The sequence below is a fragment of the Miniopterus schreibersii genome (assembly GCF_964146895.1).
Source record: "Miniopterus schreibersii genome assembly, chromosome: 17".
In the NCBI taxonomy this organism is placed as follows: Eukaryota; Metazoa; Chordata; class Mammalia; order Chiroptera; family Miniopteridae; genus Miniopterus; species Miniopterus schreibersii.
In genome coordinates, this window is record NC_138117.1 from 35,892,893 (window position 1) to 35,919,608 (window position 26,716).

At 49.3% G+C, this 26,716-nt stretch overlaps 1 long non-coding RNA gene across 6 annotated transcripts in view; it reads left to right on the top strand.

The window, feature by feature from the left end:
* The window catches only part of LOC308547039, a 302,009-nt gene that overhangs the window by 192,237 nt on the left and 83,056 nt on the right, over positions 1 to 26,716 (top strand). For 4 of the 6 annotated variants that reach the window (XR_013997430.1, XR_013997431.1, XR_013997432.1 and 1 more), the window contains exon 5: positions 5,367 to 5,447. This is a non-coding gene — a long non-coding RNA (uncharacterized lncRNA). Of the gene's footprint in view, positions 1 to 5,366; positions 5,448 to 17,122; positions 19,608 to 26,716 lie in introns of those variants that run through there. The other 2 variants (XR_013997434.1, XR_013997435.1) reach the window with 2 other exon arrangements.

The following is a 26,716-nucleotide window of genomic DNA, read 5'->3' on the forward strand; positions in this document are numbered from 1 at the left end:
GAACCCAAAGCATGGTCAGATGATCAGCTTTGAAAAGCTCCAGCGAACCCTTAAGTCAGATTCGGATCCCACTTCGTTCCCCAACCCAAAGGATGTCCGAGCCACCGTTGCGTTTCCCTGGGATGACTGGCTGGTGGGTTTCCTCCTGATTTACTCTGTTGCTGATCTCACGGGGACCCCCGGCGATAGCAGGCGTAGGGGGGCACTGGCTTCATTTTCAACTCAAGGTGTTAGTATAAGAATGTCCAAACCTATAGGGAATCTTCATAAGAGTTTGTTTGAGCCAAACAGGACATTGCAGGGAAGCAAGATCTTAAATGCTCCGGGGAGTGACAGTTTTGCAGTTTCTTTTAGGCATTTGGAATTAAGGGGGGAACTTAAGGAAGAATACATGAACGTGGGAGACAGCAAGGTGCAGGATGAGTAGCAAGATTGCGCTTTCCTTTGAGGGTGGTTACACTTCCCAGTGGTCTGAAAAACAGGCATTTCAAAGGTGTGTTAATCTAGATGCACAGAAACGATGGACAGGGCTTGCTCAAGGCAAAGATAAACCTTTTACTAAAGTGTTAAAAGCCCAGGGTGTGACCACCCACCTGATCTGTCCACTAGGAATTTATCACCAGATCACCCTGGGAGGTCACTTTCTGTCACTGGACTTACCAGATTTATTACAGAACCTCTTTTCATCCACAGTGGGGTGTCAGTTAAACTCCTTAAACAAAGTGAATTGGATTCTATTTGTTGGAGAACATTCTGAGTAAATAGAGCAATGGCCATCCCCACGTCGAGCTCTCGCTCCTCGAGAATGCTGGGGCTCGCTCAGAGTGGAGAGTGGGGCGCGCCCCATGCTGGCAGGGATCTTCCTGTCTGAGTGAGTTCAGATCTGGTGAAAGGTGAGAGGCAGAGGGGCTCCAAGGTCGACTAGTTGTCCCAGCTCACGGTGCAGACCAGGCAGTGGTGCCACCATGGATGGCCGGTGGCCTTCACTTTTAGCCACAGCACCAGGACTCTCACTGTAATGGAGGGAGATATCAGGGCAGGGGTCGGAAGAAGGAACTACGGTCATCGAGGGCCTAGTCTGTGCCAAGCCCTGCGTGAGGTTCTTCAGATATCTGGGGGTTTATTTCCACTGTCCTCAGAGGTGTTCTGTGTATTTCAGTCCTTGGACATGTATTGAGACCTCAGCCTGTGGTCTCTCCTGAGGAATGCTCCGTATGCCCCTGACAAGGACGTCTCCTCTGCGGGTTGGGGGTGGGGTGGCCCCTAGACACCCGCTGTGAAAGGCCCAGTGCTCTCCCTGGCATGGAGCCTTCGCTCTGCCACGCGCCCAGCAGGGGAAAGGGGAGAGTCTGTGTGGGTGAAGAGGTGTGCCAGCCCCTGACCACAGGACGCAGATGCGATGCCAGCTTGTCTTCCATGTGGCCCAAAGAAGAAGAAAAGGTCAAGAACTGTAAACAGGCATCTGAAGCCAAGAGCAACGTCCAAAGCTTTGCTCGAGGAAGGAAATTTACCCGTGGAGATGAGGAGAGGCCGTGTGCAGTCACACTTCTTCCCTCGGGCATCCTGCAGACACTTACCAGAGACGTGCTCGTCCTGGCTGCTGTCCTGGATGTTGCGATAGAAGATGCATCGTGGCCCCTGCCTTCCCAGAACCTGCAGACCATGCGAGAGAACATAATCGAGCAGGCAGTTATGCCTACAAGGGTAGGGGTCATAGTGGGGAAAGTATGTATGTATCGGAACACAGTCATTCTTGCTTTGTTTCTCCCTTTCCCTCTGTCACACAGATCTGCAGATAAAACAGGACTTCCACAGGCAAGCCGACAGGTGGAGGCGACATGGTGCCGGCTGTAAACCTATTCGAGACCTTTAGGAAATAGTTTCATGAAGGGCAAGGAGACTGTGAGTTCTTAGGGCCAGGCACACCAGAGAGCACTGGAGCTTTTATTTAGGTGGTTTTTTTTTTTTTTGGTGCCATGGGCCCTTTTGACAAACTGTGAAGCTCTGGAGACCTTTTCAGAGTAATGATTTGAAAACACATAATGAAACACTCTGGGTCACAAAGGAAACCAATCACGTTGAAATGCGGCTGCGCTGTGCATGGACTCAGTCCCTCTCCCTGGGAGAAGGGGCCTGCAAGTTCATGGAGTAGAGGACAGATCCTTTGCAGAGAAGGAAATAAGCTTTCCTGAGGAATTCTATGTTTATGGCATCAGTTACCTACAGGGAGGGCCCAATGGGTGGTTTTACTTTCCATAGAAGACTCCTTGGCCTGCCCCTGGTGAACTCATGATTTCTGTTTCTTTTCTCACCAGACTGTGTGCCCAAACTTCTAGAGAATGGCCACATTGACTTGAATTTTCCACCTTTTACATTTCTCTTGTTGCTTCCTGGGTGGAAGGAGTATCAGGAGCAGGCGGGGCGGGGTGGGGGGCGGGGGGGGGGAGGGGGGGAGGAAAAGTTGAAGGCTGACTTTGAAGGGAGGAAAGAAGCCCTGGGGCTGGGTGATCCGGGTGGGTTTTCCGTAGCCTTTGTTAGGCTTGGGAACCCGAGCTGGGAGTTCACGGAGCAGAGAGTGCACCCAGCAGGGTGGAGTGACTCTGTGGGAGCTGGAGAGAAGCCTGGGGTTCAGGGAGGACCCGTGCTGTACTCTCCGAGGTGGTAGAGGCTGTGGGCCCGTGAGACCAGACGCCAGTTACGAGGGAACTACTGCAGCCACTTTTCCTCTGTCTTCCATTCTCATTACCAGCCTGGGACCTGGGGAACCCCCATGCTACCACGAGACAGTGGACGCTCAGCATAGTTAATCCTCGGTCACCAGCTCCAGCTAAAATGACAGAGCTGAGCTCTGACTCCATGAAACCCCAGGCTCCAGGATCTGTGTTTCCATTGCCACATGCCCAGCTGCCTGTCTGCAGCACAGAGGCCCTGGCTACAGCTTCTGGAATCTTCTCCTAAGATCAAATCCCGGATCCACTCTAGAGAGCACAGTGATCCGAGGAAAGTTCCTCATCCTCAGCTTCCTCATCTGGAAAATGGGAAGATTTTATCCCCTAACCCAAGGTCTGTTCATGGTGCACTGTTGAGATAGTGTGGTGCATACAAAACCGGGCACACATGTGCCTGACATGAAGTGCTCCTCAAATGTTGGTCACCGTGCTCACTATTAGCCCTGCAGGACTGGGAGGGATGTCGGGGTCCCCAGTGTGTGATCACCCTTCTGTTTACTCCTCCGATTGGCAAGCGTCCGTGAGTTTGTTTTTCTGGTGCGAAGGTTGCCTTGGTGTTGTGGAGTGACTAGCAGGGCCAAGGCTATTATACAACCCTGCACGCTTGGCCAAGTTCAGTGCTCGCCTTGGCCGCTGCTAAGCCTGTGCCACTGTGGTTGAGAGAACCCTGCCCTTTAGCCCGCTTTCTCGCTCTGGAAAAGCCTTACATCAGTCCCCGTGTCACCCAGCTTGGTCTCCCACTCCTTCCCCCAGCAGCCAGTGTCTCCAAGACAGTTGTTTCTCTTTCGTCTCTGTGTCTTGTCCCCTGGGGTGCTTGTCAAATGCTAGGGGCTGATAGGAAGGACGTGGCAGTGTTGAAAGACAGGGCTGAGCATCAAAAAGCCTGGACTCTATCCTGGCCCAGTAATCAGGACAGGACAGACAACCGTTCTTAAGTCCTTGTTGGTATAACATGCAATATTACATGTTACATGCATGTTACACACACACCCATAATATATAGTAACTTCAGGTTATGGAGATTAAATGGTTAGATAGGGTAACCTATGGAAACACACTATGAGTGCTCAGTGCTAATCATTATTAACCAATGCGATCAGGATTAGTCATAGGAAAACTCGGTGTATCCTCAGTCTAGGCTTTGTGGCTTCTGGGTCTCAGTTTCCCCATTGATAGCGAGTTTGTGAGAATCAGGATATGAGGGGTGTGAGGCAGCTGGGGGTCAAGCACTGACTAGTTCTCTCCTCCTCTCTGCTCAGCCTGTACCTGAGCTTTAGGCCTAGGAGGCATCTAAATTCGCACATCTCCCCTGTTGGGGTTGGAGGTTGTGTTTTCTGGGCTGAAGCCCAATGCCTAGGCCAGTGCCTGGCCCGCGGTACCCACACAGCAAACACCTATTGTTGGAAGGAGATCAAATATGGGAGTGCCTGCCTCACAATCGATTCTCATTAAATAGGCATCTGGCAGTGTCTGTTTCAGACGGGAGTCAGCAAACCATGGCCAGCACGCCAAGTCTGGCCCACCACCTGGTTTTGTAAATAAAGTTTTATTGGAACTCAGCTTTTTGTCCCTTCTTTTACATATTGTCCAGGGCTGCTTTCCTGCTACAATGGAGGAGCTGAGTAGTGAGAGAAACGTAAGGCCTTCAACACCTAAGACACACTCTCTGACTTTTTACCATAAATCCCCGCGGCTCCTGCTCTGAATGCCAAGTTGGCCCTGTCCACAGGTGACTGCAGATTTCATTTTTCCCTGACGCAGGTGTGTGGGCAGTTGCAAGTTGAAAACAAGTAGCAGCTTTCTTGATGCCCTCTCTCAGATATTTAGTCCTTTGACGCTGTAATCCCGCCACACTATTCGGGGATGGTCAGAACTGACTTTTCCGTGCCCCCCCCCCCCCCCGCCTCAACCCCCAGCTCTCAAGTGTAAAGTGGTGTTACTTTCATTTCTTTATAAAAAGAAACTCAGGCCACCTGCCAGTTGTTGGCTGGCACATTCATTAGGGATTGGCCATGTGTCCTGCAACAAGCCTAGGTCTAGGGCATCTCATAAGAGAAGAGGCAAGATAAAAACAGGGTGACCTTGAGGTACGATTTGCCATACAGTGTCGATGGATAGGATGCTGGCAGGGAACAGGGGAGAGCCACTGTGTCTGGGGAGCTCGGTGCATAGGTTTCTGATTCCCTCTCCCATTGTTAGGAATGGAATGACCTCAGGCATTGTAGTTAGCCTTGCTTAGCCTCAGCTTTCCAATCTGTAAAATGGCAGCAGTGATACCACATTGAGTTGTTGTGAAGACTAACTTAAGTGATGTATCAGGCACCTGAAGCATAGTTAACTACTCAGCTATTTTTATAATAAAGTCAACCCTTTATTTCTGTTTAGGGGAGAGATACTCAAAGATCTCTGCTTCATATTGACACTCCTTTGATGCTGAGAGCCCACAGTTAGGAGCCTCTCGGGACCTCTGTGTTGTAGGTGGTGAGTGGGACCTTTTTTGACTGAGCAGCATTATCAAGAACTCTGAGGTCTTCCCTGAAGGGCTCCCTGTCCACTGTGCCGGCTGAGCGATGCATGTGGGCCGTTGTTCTGTGACCTCTTCATACTCAGCAGGTCTTTTTCTTCTTTTCCCTCCAGAAAGACTGAATAACATGCTCCCAGAGTCCTAAGCCCCAAGGAGAGGGACGCCCAGAACCACTGAAGGCTGAATGCACCAAGGTGAGTCATCTTTGCAACCGGGACAGGAGCCCAGCTCTGGACTGGCAAAGGTGCAAGCATCCAGCCAGGACCTCCAGGTGGAGAGCCAGGGCCTTCTGTCTTATTCATAGCTTAGAACAACACCTGGAACATAGTGCTTGCAGATGTTTGCTGGCAGGATGAATGGTCATCCCTAGTGAATGACACACTGCCTGCTGTCCTCAGAGGCTCCAGCTTCAAGTGTCTCTTAGGCTTGGTTGCCCATGATGCCAGCAGGTGAGCCCCAGGCTCAGAGCAGGAGCACATGGCAGCCCTGCCTGCTCCACCCCAGAGGCCTCCAGTCATTGCCTGGCCTGGTCCTCATCACCGAGTCTGCTAGTCCCCCTGTGAGCAAGGCTCTTCCCCCTGCAGTCCCTGGTCCAGCCCTGCGAGGAGCAGGAAGCCAGCCAACATGCCTCATTCCCCAACCATATGTACATCTCCGGGGATTGTTGAACTATGGCCCCTTGGCTAGATCAGCTGAGTGGTCTGTTTTTGCAAGGATCTTGAGCTAAGAATTTCTACATTTCCAAAGGGTTGGAAATAAAAGAATATGCCACAGAGACCATATGGCTGTCAAAGCCTAAAATATTGGCTTTCTGACCTTTATAGAAAAGGTTCCTCTACTCCTGGTCCAGATTGCTCTCCAGAATGACAGCTGTGATGCCTCCTTTGTGCACCTGGCACCATCTAAATCTGCAGGCAAACTGGTGCATGTCCTTTCTCTTATCAACACTGAGGCAGGTATGATGATCCTGTCCTTTGTAGAGATGGGGAAACTGAGGCTTAGAGAGGGTAATTCACATTCTTGAGAATCTAATAGGTGGCAGAGCCAGGAGGCATACCCAAGCAGCCTGACTTCAGAGTCCATGCTTTCTAACCAGGTGCTGTTTGGCCTCTGGTTGTGGTCATGCTTCAGCTTTAGGACTCAACCTTGCTCTGTGCCATCCTGGGGCTCTGTGCCATCATGGGGGTGGCTTTAGAAAATGCTGCCCATTTCCCTCCCTCCATTAGTTGCTGCCCTCCTCTGACCTACAGCCAGTGACCAGGTGTTGTATTCCCCAGAGGCAATGCTTAGAGAGAGAGAGAGAGAGAGAGAGAGAGAGAGAGAGAGAGAGAGATATTGGAGTGAGAGACAAACATGGATCAATTGCCTCCTGCATGACCCACCAGGTATCGAACCTACAACCCAGGTATGTGCCCTGACCTGGAATTGAACCAGCAACCTTTCAGTGCACAGGACAATGCTTGACTAACTGAGCCATCCCCACTGGGCTCTTTGAGGAGCTCTTCAGGTGAGGGAAGGAGGGAGCAGCGCCCCTTCCTTGATCCTGCCAGCTGAAAGGTAGAAACCATGAGCTAACCCTTACCCGGCAGGGCTCCCTGCTGGTCCTGAACTGCCTCCCTCTAGGCTTCATGTATATGAGAAAAATACATCTCTGTCTTGTTCAGCAGCCAAGCCTGATCTTGAATACAGTGACACACATCTCTGTGTCTGAAGTCAAAAGCCCTGTGTTGCCCTTTCATTCAGTGATTGATGCTTTTGGGAGGCCATGATTTGTTTTAGGTACCAGAGATGCAAAGACAAAAACAATTTTTTTCAGTTGGATTAGTTTGCTAGGGCTGCCATAACAAAACACTGCAGACTGGGTGGCATAAAAAGAAATTTATTTTCTTGCAGTCTGGAGCCTAGAAGTCCAAGGTAGGTTTGGGCAGGTTTGGTTTCCCTTGAAGCCTCTCTCTTTGGCTTGCAGATGACCAAATTCTCTCATGGCTTTTTCCATGTGAGGTTAAATCCCTGGTGTCTCTCTGTTGTGAATTAGAGCCCCACCCTAATGACCTCATTTTTACTTAATCACCTCTTTAAAGACCTTATTTAAAATAAGGTCACATTCTGAGGTACTGGGGGATTAGGGCTTCAACACATGAATTTGAGGGAACACAGCTGAATCTGTAACACCAGCGATTGGACGTCCAATGGGAAGGACAGACAAGAGCTAAAGTGAGATTCATATTTAAGATGATCAGGTAGTTATTGTGTCTGGTGCCAGAGGTGAGAACAGAGCATCCATGAGCGTCAGGAGAACCCCTTGTCCTCATTTTCAAAATGTAAGTGCTTTCTTCAATGGTTGTTCGGAGGATTTTTTTTCCTTTTACTTGACCTTAAACTGCCTTTGGCACAGTTAATAACTCCTCTTTGAAACGTGTCCCTCCTTTGGCTCCCAGCACCCATCTGCCTGCACTGCCTCCTCCCCCTCGGCCCCTCCTCCCAGGCCCCTTTGGCTGATTTTCCTCTCCATAGCCCCAAATTTTAGAGTCACAACATATGCCTTGAGGCCCTGATTCTTAGATGTCCTCTCTTTTCTGTTTGCACACAAGTCCTTGGAGAGTTCCTGTGGTCTTAGGGATGCCCATGTCCTCTTCACATGGAATCTCCCAAATGCTCCCTCCCCTGGGCCTCTAGACCGGTACAGTCAGCTGCCTCCACCTCATCTCCAGCTGGGTGTCTAACCATCACCACAAACTTCTGATCTCTCCTCAAGCCTCCCCATTTGTTGACTTCTCCATCTCATTAAAGGCAACCCCATCTTTTCAGTCACTCAGGCTACAGCCCTGGAGTCAGTCAACCTTCGACCCTCCTCATTTACCCATCATAGCCGGTCCATCAGCAAAATAGATCCAGAATATCACCGCCTCCCATTGCCCACTGTCCCTGCCCAGGTCCAAGCCACCAGCATTTCTCACTGGCATTATTGCAACCGCCCGAGGCACCTGCCTTTGTCCCTCTATAATCTTCTCTCAAACCAGCAGCCAGGGTGACCCTTTGAAATGGAAGCCAGAGCACATAATATCTTTGCTTCAAAACCCCCAAAGGCTTCTCATCCTATTCAGAGAAAAGCCACAGGCCTTGTGATGGTCTTCGAGGTCCCTGTGGTCCAGCCCTGCCACCCGGATCATGTCCACGTTTTTTCACTCGTCGCACCTGCCACCCGGGCCCGTCACCGCTCAGACTCTCAAGGGCTCTGCCTCCGGGTTTGCACCTGCTGGCTCTCTATCCTCGCTGCCCACTCTCTCACCTTTCCTGTCACTGCTCAGCCATCACCATTGGCACGGGGCCTTCACTGGCCACCGCATTTATCATTCAGAACCCCCCCGGGTTCTGTGGCACTCCTCCTCTCTCCTGCTGTATTTCCCTCCCTTTTCTTGGCACCTTTCAGCGTTCCTCACAGTTGTTTGAGTTGACCCATTAGCTCTCCCATCTCACTAGAAAGTCAGCTCCAGGAGGGCAGGGATTTTTGTCTTAAGCTCCTACGGCACGTGGCACTCTGTAAATATTTGTGGAATGAATGAATGAATGAATGAATGACCTCGTACCAATGACAGCCTGCACAGAAAATAAACCTTTATTTCAAACATGAAACTTTTGGTCTTTGAAATATATATGCCATATATGTGTGTGTGTGTGTGCGCTCATGTGTACAAACATAGTGATAAAATATGCCTTTAAGACTTCAAGCATGTATAGGTATATCATATATATAGCATATATATCAAGATATTTAAAGTGTGTGTGTGTGGCATATGTATCGCTCAGAGACCACACTATATTTTATATGCATAGCCCAGGTGCCATGTATTTGTGAAGGACACTTTCTGATCTGCCTGCTGCCTGCTGCCAGGCACTCAGGCAGCAACTCTGGTAAATCGGACACTTTTAGTGTCTGGATTCCCAGAGCAGGGGGTGTGTCATTGCCAGAAAATTCTGCCTCACTTCTGGTTCTGCAGAGGGGCAGGCCGGTCACATTACAGGTGCATCTGACTGGAAACACATAGCTGCCACTCCCTGCCCATATGTCCACCTCTTTGGGGCCCACTCCAGCCTGAGCAGAGAAAGGCAGGCCTTTCTCAGAGAGTAAGAAGCTGGTGAGTTCCCGGTAGCTCTTCCCTGTCCCCTGGTTCAGTGTGATTGTGCTCAGACCCACTTCTTTCCCCTCCCCTCCCCTCATCTCTGGACATGCCTGCTTCTTTGTGTCCCCTAAGACCCCATCTCCTGCCCAGCCAGTTTTGTCTCCAGCTTAGGGTTCTGCTGGCTGCTCACCCATCTATGTTGCTCCCTGTAGTGCGTAGAATTGGGTCCCCCAAAAAGAGGTGCTCAAGTCCTAAGCTGTAGTACCTGTGAATGCAACCTTATTTGGAAATAGGGTCTTTTCAGATGTAATCTGGTTCAACATAATACTGGATTGAGGTGGCCTCTAATCTAATGGCTGGTGTCCTGATCAGAAAGACATGGCCTTCCACAGGGAAGGATCTTATCCTGCAGGTTCCCGAACTGTGAGAGAACCAATGTCTGTGTCAAGCCACCTGGTATGTAGCAGCCCCAGTAAACTCAGACACCCCCTCTCCTCTAATTCTCACCCTCAGTGCTGCCTCCTTGAAGGGCTCCCTGGACTCCCAGTCCTAGCTAGGTCCCTTGTTACCAGGTCCCCTAGTTACACACTGCAGCTGCTTTTACTGTTTCTCTACCCGGAGCTTGTCACATGCGCTATTCTCTTTGGAAAGCTCCCCTGATGAGTGCAAGCCATCACCCGTGTCCCTGTTGTTTCTGATGTGTCCTCAGTCTCTAACAGAGCACCCACACTGGGTGAGCAATCAGTATTTGTTGGATGAATGCATGGCAGTCCAGGGAGAATCTTCTGGGCTCAAAGGTTTTCTTTATTTAAATCTGCCTGTGTCAGAAGATCCCCAGTCAAAAGGTCACCCTGGGTGCTTCCCCTGGAAATCCTCAGTGCCATTATTCAAATCAAGTGCTCAACTGTGTCACCCTCGGGTGCTGCTAATACAAGAGAGGAGGAACTGCAAGGACTTTCCAACTAGGCCCATTCTTACTGTTTAGCCTGAAGATGTTTTCCTGCTAAGAACATGAACCAGAAATGAGTTTTACCTTGTGATGAGATGAACAAGACCTTAAATAGAAAAAAAAAAAACTCCAAACATGTAAGTTCTGTCACAGGAACCCTCTTCCTCAGCTTTTTCTCCGTCTCTCATCACCAGGACCTCCTAGTCTTGTTTCTTGGGCTGTGATGCATGGTGGCCCTATTTTTGGACCTCTCCAAATTCTGCTGTGTTTTCCCTCTTTGGTTTTAGATGGCGGTGTCTGGTAGGTGCTTTTTAGGTGATTCTAGAATTGACATCTCCCCTGAGACTCATCTATCACATAGTATGTGGGTTTGGCCTCTGATGGATTCAGAATGGTCTTTATCAAGCACCTACTATGTGCTAGCTCTTACACTTGGCAGTATTAGACTCCATGGCTTCCTTTTCACTTAGTCTGTTCCAGAAATCTGTGTTCACTCGGAAGTGCTCTCACTTCAGAGCCATTTGCCTGGTGAGAAAACGGGAACTCAGAGAGGTTAGGCATTTGTCTAAGGTCACACAGCCAATTAGTGATAGAGCGCTTTTCAAATCTAGCCTGCCTAACTCCGAAGACAGTGTTCTTTTCCCCTAAATTTTACAACTTAACAAGCAACCCTAACTAGAAATTGCCCTATTATAGCAGGGGCTGTATTTTATAAGGATCGCCTTTCCTCGACTCCCAAGTCAGGTTATCCAGCGGCTGTTGGGAGAGACATCGACTGTTGGATTTATGGACCCAGGACCCCTGGGGTGTCCTCAGGACACTCCACAGACCTGGCAGGCACTCTGGTCAGGATACCATCTACTCTCGGGACTGTGCTTTCCGGCTCTAGAACATCAGGCTAGCCACTTCTCTCCTCCAGCCTCAGTTTCCCCAACTATAAAGTGAAGACTCAGGTTGCATGAGCTCCATGCTGCCATCCTGCCCTGACAATCTAGGATTTCAGCATCCTGGGACTGGGACTTACCAAGTTTTTCCCATCTCTGAAACTCAAGCCTTCTGGTTATATCTAGAGCCCACGGGCCACGCGAAAGGCATCGGTGTCGGTCCCTCTGCCAGAGGCCCCATTTTCACCGTTTCTGCTCATCCCCTGAGCCCACATCCTCTCCTCTCCTGGAGTCAGTCCTACTGGGGTCCCTGAGGCAAGTTTCTTAACCTTTCTGAGCTTCCATGTTCTTTTCTCTGAAATGATCTCAAATGAATGTAAAACCCACCTCTTTGTCTGTGAGGATTACAAAATGAAACAGTAACCACTGTTCACTTTCTTGGAGCTGTCGCTGCCCAGCAGACAGACTCCGGAGCGAGGTGGATGCCTTCCAGTGTCAGCGCCCCTGCCTACCCACTGACCAGCTGTGTGGGCTTGGACAAGTTGCTTTACTTCTCTGTGCCTCAGTTTCTTCTTCTATAAAGTGTGAACAGTACCAACCTGCCTACCAGCTTGTTATGAGTGTTAAATGAGTTTATATTTATAAAGCACATCAAATAGTGTGGGGCATGTACCAAGTCCTGTGTAAGAGTTAGCAATTATTATTAGGTCATCTAATTCTCAAGTCAGCCTGATGTAAGGGGTGCCGTCACAGTCCTCATTTGTAAGTGGGGGAGCTTGCTAACTTGGGCCAAGGCCCTGAGCCCACATTGGCTGGCAAGGTTTAAATAACTGTCAGCCATACTGACTGGCAGAAATCAGCGGGGGCTGGAGGAGGCGACCCATGCTTGGGGTTTAATGGTCTGCCATAGCCATTTTGAAATTTTTAATAATTTTCTTTTTTAAATTTGTGCTTTGTAATAAAGTCCTGCCTCTGATCACCTTCTTGCCTCCCTCAGTGGATTCCTGGAGGCCTCTCCCCTGCCCTTGGCACACCCAGCCTCTGCCTTCTGTTTCTGGTGGGCACCTGGGCACAGGCATGGGAGGGGCAGGGTCATGGGGTCAAACCGTGGGTTTCTGCGAGGGGCTGCATCATCTGCAAGCATTCCTGGGCCCGAGGGAGCACAGCATTAAATAGCCAATAAAAACCGCGCAACAGATCGATGCGGAGATTGTGGAATAACATTAAAAGCTGTTTTCTTCCTCTTTGAACCATTTTGATGAAGGCTAGAAAGGCGGCCTTCCTGCCACTCCCCAAAGAGATGGCCTCCCAAGCCTCCCAAGGCCTTCATATGATTTGCATCCAGCCAGCAGCCCTCCTCTGTAGCAATGATAGGGAAATCTTACTTTTTTCCTTCTGTTGCTAGAATCCTCAGGAGCAGAGTGTTTTATTTAAAAGACAGCATGGGCAATTACTTTATGCATATGCAGGCATCTTCATGCCTGCAAGGCTGGGCCAGGCCCTGGAGGTCTGCAAGGTAGACCACATGGCTGGGCAGGGGACCACCAAGGAGGCCCTGCCAATCGTCTCAGCACCTTCCGCCGCTGCCCTCAGGACTCCTGGCAGCAGACTCAGGGCACAGCCACACAGGGCGGAACCTCGGAGCCATGGGGTGCGAGCTCTCGTCCAGAGTCTCATGTGCAACAGATGAGGCTTCTTGGGGGCAGAGCGAATGGCAACCCCAGGCTGGTCCTGGAACCACTGCAGATTGGTGTCCAGTGAGAGACCCCAGACAGAGCAGAACAGCCAGTGCGCTCTGCTGGAAGCAGTCTCCTCGCTTCTGTGCAGGCCACAGCACATCTTGTGGATGGAACATTCCAGAACCGGGGGGGGGGGATACAGGAGGAGCCCTCTGGGGAGACCAGTCAGGGGGAAAGGTGGCCTGGATAGGATGGGAGTATGGGGTGAATTGGGCCTTAGCCAGTTTTCCTCTCTTACAAACTGGCCTGCCTTCAGGAGCCTGCTGTGCAAACAGCCAGGCCAGTCTCCTGCCCATGGCTGCGCCGGGCATCTTTAAAACTCCTGATGTCGCAATTTGGGCTTTGGATCCTCAGAGGATCCGTGAGTCTTTACTGTTTAGTGAACCTCTTCTCACCACTCCCCAAAGTCACCGTGTCCTGGGACCAGCATCTCCCTCCAGCTAAACATACCTTTTCTGTGTCTCCGCTTACAGGAGAAAGTAGGTAGGGTGGGGGCAGGGCACAGAAGACTCAGCTTAGGGTGGTTCCCTTTGGTGAGTTTTGCCGGGTCTCAGAGAATTTCAGAGTCCGGATGAACACTTTGAACTCCCAACAGGGAGTTGGATAATTTAGATGATTTGACTTGTTTTTACCATTTTCTGACAGTAGTTGACTTTACCGACTTCTCCAGCTTGTAAACTTGGCCCCTTGCTGAGCGCTCTGCGTACACGATCCCCTTTCGAGTTTTTCTGCACAGGTACAATCCCCACAAAGCAAGTCGCAAAGATCTTTAGTCCAGAGTTGGGCGAATTTTGACAAATGTGTACACGCTCGTACCCGTCACCCTAATGCGGGAACACAGGACATTTTCCTCCCCCAGGAGGTTGCCCATGCCTCTTTCCCTCCTGCCCACCCTCGCACGGAGACGACTGCTGCTCTCATTTCTCCTACCCACGTTCATTTCTCTGTTCTAGAACTTACGAATGGAAGTTTTACTTTTTATAAAAACATCTGGCTTTCACTCTGCACAGTGTTTATGGTACTTGTCCAGGTACACCAATAGCTGTTCCTTTTTATTGCGAATATCCCTTTGTCTGGATATCCCAAACTCTGTTTATCCTTTTATCTAATCAGGGGCACTGGATTGTTTTTAACACTTGGTGACTATGAATAAGCCTGCTTTGTGCTTTCATGTTCAAGCCTTTTTATAGACGTACGTCTTGGAGTGGGATTGTTGGGTCATACGCTAAGTTTTAACTTCGCAAGCCACTGCCACACTGTTTTTTCCAAGTGGTTATTAATATTTTTTTTACTCCTACCATGAGTGTGAGTTCCAGGGGCTCCATATTCTCACTAACGCTTGGTATTAACAGTCTCTTTCATTTGGACCATTTTCGTGTGAGTGAATGGGTGTCTTGCTGTTATAATTTGCATTTCCCTGATGATTAATGGCACTGAGCACCTTTTCTTTTACTTATTGTCTATTGGTTCTTTTGTGAAGTGTCTTAAGCCTTTCTGCATGGGCAGGGTTTGTCTTATTATTGAGTTGCAAGAGTTCTTAACGTATTCTAGATACAAGTCGTCTGTCAGTTATATGTGCTGCAGCTATTTTCTTCCAGTCTGTGCCAATCTATCCCTTTTAGACCTCTCTGAGCCCTTCAAGGAGGATGTTATTTATCCGCTCTGTTTTAGAGAGGCAGAAACGGAAGCACAGAGAAGCTAAGTGAGAAGCCCACAGTCACACAGTGACTCAGTGGAAATGCAGAACCACTTGTGTGTGATTCAGAGCATCAACTTCCAAACATCCCAGGCAGAATCTCTCCACACACCAAGCCTTGTGCCCCCTGGCAGCCTGGAGGACGTGGTTCTCAAGCCCATGCCCGGCTGGGTTACTTCAGTTCATGCTCGCTCTATCCTGCACATACCAGGCCATCCTGGGAAGCAACCGCTCCCAGCACGCAGTCGGGAGCACCATCTTCTCAGAGGATGTCACGGGGCTCTGAGCTGCTCCAACCAAAGACAAACTGCGGGTATTTTTATGGGCCTCTGAGGATGCTGGCAGGATTACCTCATGCCAGGAATAACAATGAGGGGCCCAGCCAAGCACTGCCAGCCCTGCTCTGGGAGGCATCGCCGGGGGAGCGAGCCAGGCAGTAGGAAAGAAGGGGCCTGCGGTGGGAGGGCAGCCTGGGACACCACAGCTGTCCCAAAGGAGGCCTTCCGGGTGCCCAGGGGACGGGGTCCCTGTGGCAGAAAGAGCAAAGGGCTGGGAGGTTTTGTGAGAGTGGGAAGCACAGTGACTCCAACCATCAGCACGCTGGTCAGAAGGCGAGGCCTTACTGAGCACCCCTGCCTGCCAGGCACCGTGTCTGTGCTTTGCATCCTTGTTGGTGCCAGATGTGGTCAGGTGTTTCGCACTGACTGCCCATAATAACCCCATGAGATAGGTATTATTAAAATGCTCACAGGAGGAAACTGAGGTTCAGAGAGGTTAAGAAATTTGCCTAACGTCACATCATTTGTGAGTGGTTGAGGCATGAATAGAGGTTCAGCTAATTCTAAAGCCAGCCACTTTGATCCTATGCTCCGCTGCCTTTCTGTGTAACAGACTTGGGTCAAATGTGTACTTTGTGGAAGAACTACCTTCGGTGTCTTGGTGAGGTGGAGTTAATGTTGAACAGCACCTGTCCCTTTCTCTGGGTACTGTAGTGGATTGAATGGTGACGTCCTCCCCAATCCCTGCCATCACCACCACAAAGACATGTCCCATCTCTGAACCTGTGAATCTGAGCTCATTGGGAAAAAAGGGTTTTTGCAGATGTAATTACGTTAAGGACCTTGAAATGAGATCATCCTGGATTACCTGGGTGGCCCTAAATCCAATGACAAGTGTACTTACAAGAGACAGGGGAACAGAGAGGTGGACAAGGCCATGTGAAGACAAGCAGAGACTGGAGTTATGCAGCCATAAGCCAAGGAATGCTGGGGCCACCAGAGCTGGAAGAGGCAAAGAATTCTCCCCTTGAGCCTTGGAGGGAGCATGGCCCTAGCATATTCCCTTCGGTAGCTATGAGTCACCAGGTCCACCCCACACACTGGAGGAGATTATACCAGGACTTAAATGCTGGGGGGCAGGGTCACTGGGGACATCTTAGAGGCAGGAGGCAGGAGTCCCACCTTCCATTTCTCTGGCTCTCCCAGGGCACCTGGCTCCGATTGCACATTGACCATGTGTGAGCTACTGAGCTAGATTCTTTAAGCACATCACACGATGTAGCATCACTTAACCTGCACAGGAATCCAGCAAGGGGAGGTGTTCACCCTGTTTGACAGAGCGGTGACTGAGGCTCCAAGCTGAAAGCCACACGGTAGTGTATTAGAATAAGCCAGTGGTGTGCAAACTTTAGCTGCATCACAATTACCTGAAGACAATTTCTGGGCCCTGTGCACAGAATTCCTGATTCATAGGTCCCGGGTGGGGCTGGTGAATTTGCATTTTAAACGAGTTCTCTGGTGAAGCTGATGCTGTAGGGTCGTGGATCATGCCATTAAAATCCTGGAGAATCACTGTTGAAATGACAGGAACCCTAAAGTGTTAGCGGATTCACAAATTGAATATATTTCCCACTCAGGTCACAGTCCTACTGGGGTGAGATGGTTCTCCATCCATGAACGATTTGGAGCATGTGGGAATCCAGAGTCACTATGGGAGGGAAAAGAGGGCCGAGGGTCACATGGGATGTTTTAAAGGGCTAGACGAAGTGGCTTTCCCTTGCTCACACTCCATTGGCCAAAACTCAGTGACATGGCCCCAAACTAACTACAAGGGAGGCTGGGAAATGTGTTCCCCAGGAGGAGCAGATGGCTTGATGAGCACACAGCTGGTCAGGACCAGCCTAGGACTTGATCTCAGGGGCTTCCCTCCTTCATCTCTTTCCTTTTCTCTGGTCCAGGTGCTTTTAGTGGGCTTTCTCATATTAGCTAATGTCACGAGACTTTTTTCCCCCTTAAAAAATGAGAAAATAGTAGAGGAAAGAGATATTTCTTGTGTCCAGCAGCCCCTTCTTTGCCAGCAGCCTTCACCATTTTAGAGGCCCAGGTGCTTAGCTTAACAGCTGACAAGCACTTAGAAAACTCCCAGAGTGTCTCCGGTGGTTTCTTGCATGAGTTTTATTTCCACCGTCTTTTGCAACGCAGGGCCTTCATCTCCAACATTTGAGCAGACCTCTGGCTACTGCTTCTCCAGTGCCCAAACCCTGGACTTAGGACCACAGACAAGCTCCAAGTGGAAAAGATGCTTTTCCTGCCACCTGGCCCTGCTGCTCCAGACTGCTCCAAATGCAGCTTCCTCACACATCTGCAGTTTCCAGCTTTCGTGCCTTTATATACTCTGACATCTGCCTGAATTCCCTCTCTTCCCTCCAGACTCAAACGACACCAGTCCATGAAGCCTTCATCCATCAGTCATTGTACAGCTTGCCCTCCTTCTGGAGCCCTTGCCTCTTGGTGCCCTTGGCCCGGCACTTCTCAGGGCCTCTGTAGACTCGGAGGCCTCTGGCCACACCTGCCTCTCCTTGTAGAATGTGGGAAGTTCAAGAGCAAAGACTGTGGCATCCTTTACCAGCCTCTTCAGCAGCAGCAAGACTGAATCTGGAAACCGTCCTACGAAGTGCCAAGCTCCCTCCAAGACCCAGCGGTGAAGTGTGAAGACTCGCATTGGTTTGAATCCCAGCTCTGCCACTTGCGGGCTGGGGGACTTTGGGAGAATTATTAGCTTCTCTATACCTCAGTTTTCCCATCTGTACAGTGGGACTAATAATGTGAATTTTTAATGAAATAAATCACCCAAAGCCCTTTCAACAGTGCGAAGCACGTGGAAACCACTCAAGAAATGCCAGCGATGTTTTTGGTATGATTATCACTCTTGTCATTACCTCACTACTGCTGCACACACCAGCCATACCAAATTACTTGTTGACAGTTTTGATGGTCTTGCAGGTGTCTTTGCTTTTACACTTGATATTCCTTCTGCTTAGAGGTTCCTCTTTCTCATCTACTCATTCATTCATACTTAGCCCTTCATTTATTTAACAAAGTTTTTGCTGAGCTCATAAAGATTCAACCTGTATATTCAGCTCAGTCAGCCCTTGCTGGCCATTCCCACTGGATTTCCCACTCCTGTTTCAAAGGCCCACTTACTCTTCTGTATCTCTGTGAACTTGAGAGCAGTAAGGGTGCCCCTTTCCCCACAGGGTTTACTACTTTGAACCCAGTTCCTAATGTCATGGCTGGAACATAGTATGAGCTTAATAAATGTTTGCTGAATGAATACGTGAATGTTGCTCATTTTGGAATCTGTCCCCAGTGCCTAGTACATTGTAGGTACTCACCCAGGACACTTTCACTTGCGTGAAACCAAATCACTCTGAATTCATATCACCTAAAGGTCTGGTTGGGGGAAGGCCACTTTTAAGGCATATCTGCATTTTGCCTCTTTCTGAACCAGAAGGCTTTCCCTGGTCCTGTTTGACGAAGTTTAAAATGACAGCAGGGGTTGTTTTCTGAAGGTGCACCTGTGTTCCTTGGGCCACGCCCAGGGTCATCAAGAACTGCTCAACTACCATGTTTGCTGACACACTTCAGAATGTGTCTCATGGTCTCTTGGAACCCCCGTGCCTAAAGCAGTGCCTGGAAACTGAGGAGGGAGGAAGAGGAGGGAAGGAAGCAAGGAAGGGGCCCTTCTTCACTGGCCAGTATCTTAGAGAGGACGATCTGGAGTCAAAAACATTGTCCCACTAGTCTACTGGGGTGGATGGCAACATGTGGCCAAAACAGTCCCTTAGGCCCTTCTTTCGTGTGTTGGATTTTTTTGGCAGCTGAGCTCTGGTCTTGCTTAGCAAGGTGGCTCTAGAGCGTGATCTGCCCTCTTTCTGTCTCATCTTCTGCAGTTGTTTGGTTTCTTGCCTCTTGGGGGTGGGAGGGTGGGAGGTTTGCTCTCCCCAGGGCAGGCCAGGATAGAACTTTCCGAGCTGGTGATGGGCTTATGGGAGAAGGTGGTACAGATGGTGAGGTTTGGAAGGGCCAAGTCTGGCTTGCATCCCCCAGGACCTCCTTAAAGGGACACAAGGGCTATTGCCTGTTTATGTGGAGGGACTGCATATGATATTTTGGACATTTTTCTTTTGTTTCTAATAATATTTATACATAGTTGTTCCAAAGCCATCCCAATTTTTACTAATCAACCGTCATGCCTAAAACCACACATAGGTTTGAGTATACAATATTCTCCCCCCATGAATCAAAAATCATATTAGTTGAGATTTCACTATGTGGCAGAGGCTTTGCTTGGTATTTTCGTACCTGTTGTATCATTTTTTCTTCACAGTAATCCTGCAGGTAGATATTTTTAGTTCCACGTCACAGGTGAGGGAATGTGGCTCACAGATTTTAATTACAGGTAGCTAGTAAGTGTCTTTTCATTACATATCTAATCTGCCTGCCCCTTTAATGGTCCTTGCAGGCTCTTTCCAGGTTATTTCAGCATTCGGTTTCCTCTGCATCGCACATTACACGTCTAGACTGCTGTGCTTATATTTCATGGTCTCTTGTAATAAACTCTTCTGAATGTGGGCTTGAACACTAATTTGTTTGTAGTTATTATTTCCCAAAAGGAAAAAAATGTCCACTTATGTCTCTTTTTTTTTATCTTTCCAGACTCTGAAAGGCTGATTCTCTGTGGCCCTTTTGGGGGCAGATGTAACCGAGAAATCAATACAGCTGTGAGATTAATCCATGGCAACCATAATGTCACTGCATCCTCAACCCATGATGTTGACAGGAATGTCAGAGCTAGGAGGAGGGAGGTACTTAAAAGAAGGGACGGGAGCCTCTGAAATGAAGGGGAGAATTAAAACCCCATGGTGCCTCACTTAGTGAAGGAGAATTGCAGGTGGCTGCCTCCGGCATAATTAGGTCTTTCTTCAGAGAATGCAGTGGCTTGAGTCAGGCATGGCAGGGGGGTCTGCAACATTCTGGCATCTGCGGCCCCTTCAGGAAGATGAAATCAGCAGCAGGGTACAGCAGCTTGAGCTGGAATCTCTCTCCTTTAGATGCCAGGTTCTCAGCACCTCCAGAGGTGGGGATTCTGGTGGGCAGATGTCATGAAATTTCCTTCTTCCAGCGGGTTTGACCTTTTATCATCATCATCATCATTAATATTTCCTGAAACAGGGAGGGAAAGCATCCTTTATAAGCACAGAGCTTGCTTCATGGAAAGCACTTGAGGTATACTTGAAAGGTGACTGTTGGTCCAGTCTACAGAGCACTGCAGTTAGTTGGCAACTATGTATGGCATTGAGTGTCATCTGGATGTCAGGTGCTGCTCTAGGTTGAGGGAGGGAGCAGGGGTGGGAGTTCTGCAATAAACAAAATGTACAAGACCCTTGCCTTCAGGGAGCTCACTTTCCAGTGGAGAGTAGGAATTGAGCTAAGCTATTAGCTTGAATTTCCTTTCTCCTACAGAGGTGGCCAGCTGCCCCCCACCCCCAAATCTTTTCTCCCTTTCTTTTGTAGAGCAGTGGTTCCCAACAGGTGACAATTTGGCCCCCAGAAGATATTTGGCAATGTCTTCAAACCAGCCCTATGGAATGGGTATAATTATTACCCTTGGTTTTTAGATTAAGGAACAAATGCTCAAGATGTTAGCATGGCTGTAACTAAAAATTGCAGGGTTGGCTGCCTGCTGCAACAAAAGCTATAGTCGTGAGACAGATGCTGGTGCAAAAGGAAAGAGGCTTATTCAGGTGCTGTGTGACCTGGGAGAATGGTGGACTCCCGTCTCAGAGATCATCTCCCCTTCCTGCTCAAGCCCGTGGTTCTTATAGGGATAGGGAAGGGAGGTTTTTTTTCCTATCTAATTATCTCTCTTTCGACATGCTTGGTCCCTGTCCATTCATCATTCTAGCTTTTGCCAGCTTAGTGTAAGGACCTTCCCCTGAACCAGCTTGGCCAGTGGGGGAGACTCCGGGGGTGTTCCAAATGACTGTCTATGGTAACATGGCAAGTAACTACCATATGGCAGTCTTTTCCAATATTATTGGTTAATAATATTATATGAGTAATATAATATTAACACTGGTTAATAATATTAACATTGGTCAATAAACTTACTGAGGTAATATTGGTTAGTAATATTATATGAATAATAATATATGAATTTCAGGTGCACAACATTATAATTCAATTATCTGTACACTTTATTGCATTCTCACCACCAAAGGTCTAGTTTCCTTCCGTTACTATTTTGACCCCCTTTACCCAATTCACACTTTGACCACCACCTTCCCCTTCGCTCACCACCATTCTGTTGTCTGAATCTATGAGTTTGTTTTATTTTGTATTGTTGGTTCATCTGTTACTTTTATGATTTTTGTTTCACATGTGAGTGAAATCTTATGGTTTTTGTCTTTTCCATCTGACGTATTTCACCTGTAGTGATACCCTCAAGATCCAATCATGTTGTCAGATGGCAGCATTCCATCTTCTCATGGCTGAGTAATATTCCATCGTATCCATGTCCCACATCTTGACCCATTCATCCGTCTGCGGTCATGTGGCAGTTTTTTTAAAAAATTTTATTTTATTTATTTATTGTTGATACTATTACAGATGTCCCCATTCCCCCTCCCCCTTTACCCACCTCCAGCCAGCTCCTGCCCTCCCTCCCTCTGGTCATGACCACACTGTTATCTGTGTCCATGGGCCATGCATATATGTTCTTTGGCTAATCTCTTCACCTTCTTTCATCCAGTCCTAATTTTATGCCAGATTGCAGTCTCAAGCACTGGCTCACGTTCCTGTCTCCATCCTTACTATCTCTTCACTTGGGCGTCACCATCTCCATTTGGGGTCACTGTAACTATTTCCTCTGCTTCCATTTTGAACCCTGTAGGTAGAATCACTTTTAAAAAACCCAATCTGAACTTGCTTCTTTCCTGCTCGCTTTCCTTTTGTGATCCCCCCCCTTCAGGATAAAGCACGAGCGGTCCCTCTGTGACCTACCGCAGCCTCCGCTACCGCTTTCTTCATCCCTCGTCCTTTGGCCGCACACCCTGGGCTGCGGCTGCCCTGCAAAAGGAAAGGGTTATTTTTCCAAAATCATTCTTGCTCTGCAGAGGGAATCACAGTAAAAGCAACAAGCTTCCCCTTGTATTTTCAAGAGTTCAAGCAAGGATTGTTTGACCATCTCCTGGGAACACCGTTGAAAGGATTCTTATATTGGGTGGGAGGTTTGTTCCAACCAGACAGTGCTACGGTTCTTCCAAACACAGCTAATTGCATAATGTAAAGTGAGCCCAGTTTTTCAACTTTGTTAAGCTCTCAAATTCTATTTGTTCTACTAAAGACCATATTGACTTTAGAGAGTAATTTGGCAGCATTACATGATAGCAACTTTACTCCTAATTATACTCCCTAGAGGATGCTCATGTGCAAAGGAGAAATGTAGTATTTGTAATAGCACAAAACTGCTGAGCTAAATGTCCACCCACAGGAGACTGGACAAAATAAACGTATACAAAGAGTATTATGTGAGAGTGAAAATAAATGAACTAGAGCTACATGCGATAAATATAGATGAATCTCAAAAACATAATGTTCTGCATAAAAAGCAGTCTGAAGGATAGGTATAATATGATGTCATAAAAATGTTATGCATTATGCCAGTCAGGGTGCCAGTAGTCAGCAGAAGGTACAGTGGGGATTCTGAAGGAAGGGAAGGGGCCATTTACAGTGGTGGCAAGTGTGGTAGATTGTTCCATGGCCACAGAATCCTCCCATCCCGCTATGTAGTGCCCCTTTGTTGCCTTTCCATCCTGAGCTGGAACCTGTTTTTCCATCCCTTTTCGCCTAGGCTGGCTTTGTGACTTGTTCTGACCAATAGATGTGGCAAAGGTGACTCAGAGTGAGTCTTAGAGCCTTGTAGCTTCTGCCTTCGTTATTGGAATACTTCTGACATGTGAAGAAGCCTGCACTAGCCTCCTAGAGGCCTCATGGAGAGAAAGACTCAGCCACCAGCCAACACCCACCACTAGCTATGTGAGTGAGGCCATCTGGGACCAGCGGCCCCCAGCTGACCACCAGCTGGCTACAAATGTATGAATGAGTCCAGCCAGTACCACTTTGAGCAGAAAAACTTCCTAGCTGAACCCAGTTCAAATTACCCACCCATAGGAAGCACCACCTTCCTCATCCAAAAAATGGGAAGAGGAAGGGTGCCTCGCCTCCTGCGTGTTGTAAGGACCAAATAAGATAAAGCAGGTAAATCCCTTTAGCTCCAGGCCTGGCACACGGTAAGCGCTCGATAGATGTTAACTGTTGGTATTTTGTGGGAGCCACCCAAGAGACTGGTTTTTCAGAATAATGTGACTGGTTTCCTCTTGGACTGTGCCCACTGACAGTGCAGGGGATGACAGGTGGCCAGGCACCCTCGGGATTTCAGGAGATGCTCTGAGATTGGGGGGGGCCTTAGAACCCTGGGGAAGGGGTCAGGAAGGCACCCTTCTGGGGCCTCTTCTCCATGCTCCATGGAGACAGCACGGACTTGGGAATCAAACCTGAACTGGATACCTGGTGCTGCAGTGTAGCAGCTGCGTGACCTATGGCAAGTCTTTGAGCCTCAGTTTCCCATCAGCTAGAGATGATCTCACAGGATTGTTTGAAGATCCTGTAATCTGTTACATACAAACCAGGGCCCTGAATTCATATGCCTTCGGAGGCCAGGGAAATGGGCCTGGTGAAGACAGTGGGCAGAAAGGACCATGGAGATGTGTGCATGTGCCCTGCATAAAAGCTTTCAAATTAAAAAAAGTAATTGTCTTTAACATTGTGTTGCAAGACAAAATAATTAGTCTTGAGCTATACCTGCCTGTTGAGAACCCCCCTCAAAGCCCCAATAAATGAATGCTGTCTCTGTGCACTGGAGGTGGTAAATAAATGCTAGCTATTCTTAATGCAGACATTCTAAGCCTTATGTTCCTCAGTTTCCTCATCTGTTAAATGGGGTAATATACCCCTTGGATCTCCCTCCCATGGTTTCAGGAGCAATCAAATGAATTCTAAGGACTGTGAAAAGATAAAGTGTTTTTACAAATGCAAAAGATGTTATTATAAAGTATTAAAGGGATAAATGTTCATGTTGTTTCATGACAAATACTACTTTAACTTAAGTAAATATTCCTGCTTTTTAAGGGCTGAGGCAGGTTTCAGACACATCCTGGTGGTCTCTCAGTTAGGCAGGTATGAGCAGGTGGACAGGTGGGTGTGGAGCAGTGCCATTGTGATCCATGGCTTTCCAAAACCGTTACTGAGAGCCCCTGTGGTGGTGTAAAAATATGTCCTTAATTTTTCAGCATTCTCCACTTCAAAAGATGGGATCTAATTGCTTTCCCTTGGAGTGCAGGCTAGACTTACCTGCTAAAAATAGAGTATGGAGGAAGTGATAATGTGTGACTTCCCAGGCTGGTTCCCTCCTTGCCTTCTCTTGGATCACGGGCCCTGGGGAAGCCAGTGGCCATGTTGTGAGGACACTCAAGCAGCTTTGTGGAATGGCCCGAGTGCCTTTTGCACCCCAAAAAGCCCCTCCCAAACTCCTGAACCGTAGAAACTGTCAGAAGATAAGTGTTGTTGTTTTAAGCTACTACGTTTCAAGGTAATTATTATCCAACTGTAGCGCCACAAGTGGGGAAAGAAGGAACAGAGTTTCCAACGTGCTTGCTGGGCACCTGACCCTTTGTCGAGTTCTTTAGAAACAGTCTTTGCAAGGACCCCCGGAGGCCTGGGCATAAACTACCTCTCAGTCCCAGACTAGGGATTAGAGGCTAAGGAGCTTTCCCAGGTCCCCTTGCTTGATGCAAGGGCTGCTGAGTCTCAGATTAAAATCCACGGATCTCTAGCACCTTTGCCTGGATGAAAGACCCTCCCTGGTGTCAAGGCAGGTGCCAGTTTTGCCCATGTCCCTCTGTTCGTCCCTCCCTCCCTCCCTCTTGCCCTTTTCTCTGAAGCCGAGAGTGGAGGAAGAGATAAAATGATCCCTGAAAATTATTTGGCTAAAAGAAATGCTTAAGATACAGCCAGGTGTGTGAAGCCTGCCTTTTTAAATTGTCCCCTCAGCACCTGGCATAGGCGGGAGCCGCAGGCGCCACAGTGATCGATGGGGGTGCTTTCTGAATTCAGCTGCCAAACCAGAGCAATCATCCCTGCCTCCTGGCGGAGCAGGATTTACAGTTTCCCTCTTTATGGCATCTTCAGCCAAACAGGCACTTCTGTTTCCATGGAGAACCCCTCTTTCTTGCTCTGAGCTAGGTTGCCCACCTGCCCGCCTGCCTCCCTCCTTTCTCTCGCTCTCTATTTCTCCCATTCCTCCCTTCCCCTTCCTCCGCCTCTGCCCTGTCCTCTTTCCCTGGAGCTTTGGGTGAGCTGCGGGCAGATGACACCTTTGATCTCACCCCGGGGAGGGCAGTGCTCGCCCCTCCCTCGGGCCCCTGCGGAGAGGTGCCACAGCCCTCTGGGGCTGAGAAGTTTTACCCCAGATCTTTGGATTTGTTCTTCGAGCTTGTTTAGCAGAAGGCTTGGAGCAGTGGACCTGGGCCCGGGCCGGGGCGGCTGTGGCACGGCCTCGGTTCCTGTTCCCGGGACATGCATTTGTGTGGCCACGTAGCTGCGTGACCTTAGGCGGCTCACTTCATCTCTCAGCTTCTTCCCCTGCAAAGTGAGAACAACTCCCTCCAGAGTGACCCTGAGAAAATGATAGGGAGCGATCCTGAGAAACTAGGTTCCCCTCTGTAGGTGTCACTCAGCTGACACCTCTGCCCCCTGGCCCCGAGGTTCATCCATTACCAGCCCCTGGGGGAGGGTGGGAGGCTCCTTGGAGTGAGCCCTGAGAGGGTGGAACGAGCCCAGGCCCTGCCGTGGGCTCGCAGGCAGGCTGGCCGCGCGCACCCCGGGGCTGCGTGTGCACCCTGCGCTCGGGAACACCTGCTCGTATCCCTGTGCGCCCTGCCTGGGCGTTTGGAACCGTAGACAAGGGTACCGCCAATCTCAGAGGTGCCCGTGAGCATTATAAGTGCCTGCCTCGAAGTGTGTGTTTGTGTAGTGTGAAGGTGGGTCTGTGCGCACCGAGCGTGCCCACCGACGCGCGTGGCTGTGCCCGCACATGCGATCGCCCACCCTCTTCCTGCTGCGCACGCAGTTGCCGGGCGTCAGGCTGGAGGCTCCGGCCACGGGCTACAGAGCCCTCAGTACAAGGTCAGCGTTCAGAGGCTCAACCAGAGAGGACGAGGCCGGCCTGGGACACTTGGTTCCCGGAACAGAAGCCCGTCTGGGAGGGAGACCTCTGCCTGAGAGTAGGTTTGTGTCTTTGAGACTCATTCTGTGTGGAGAAGGGACTTGGTGCCAGGGACCCAAGTTCAAGTGTTCACATATTTCCAGAACTGACGTCTGATTTCCATCAGGGTTGTTGTGGGGAACTGTGTGTGTGTGTGTGTGTGTGTGTGTGTGTGCTTGGCTCTAGCCAAATGGGTCAAGATGCTTCTTTCTTTCATCTTCCCCCCTCCCTCCTTCCTATACTCCTCTGCGCCAGGCCCTGTTCCATGGGCTAAAGACACACAGATGGTTCAGAAATAGCCCCTGTCCTTAGGAAAAGTCCAGTCTGTTTAGGGAGGAAGCCACACCAAGCATAGCTGTGGAGGGGCCACAGGGTGTCTGGGAGCCCAGAGGGGAGCCCCTTGTCTCTCA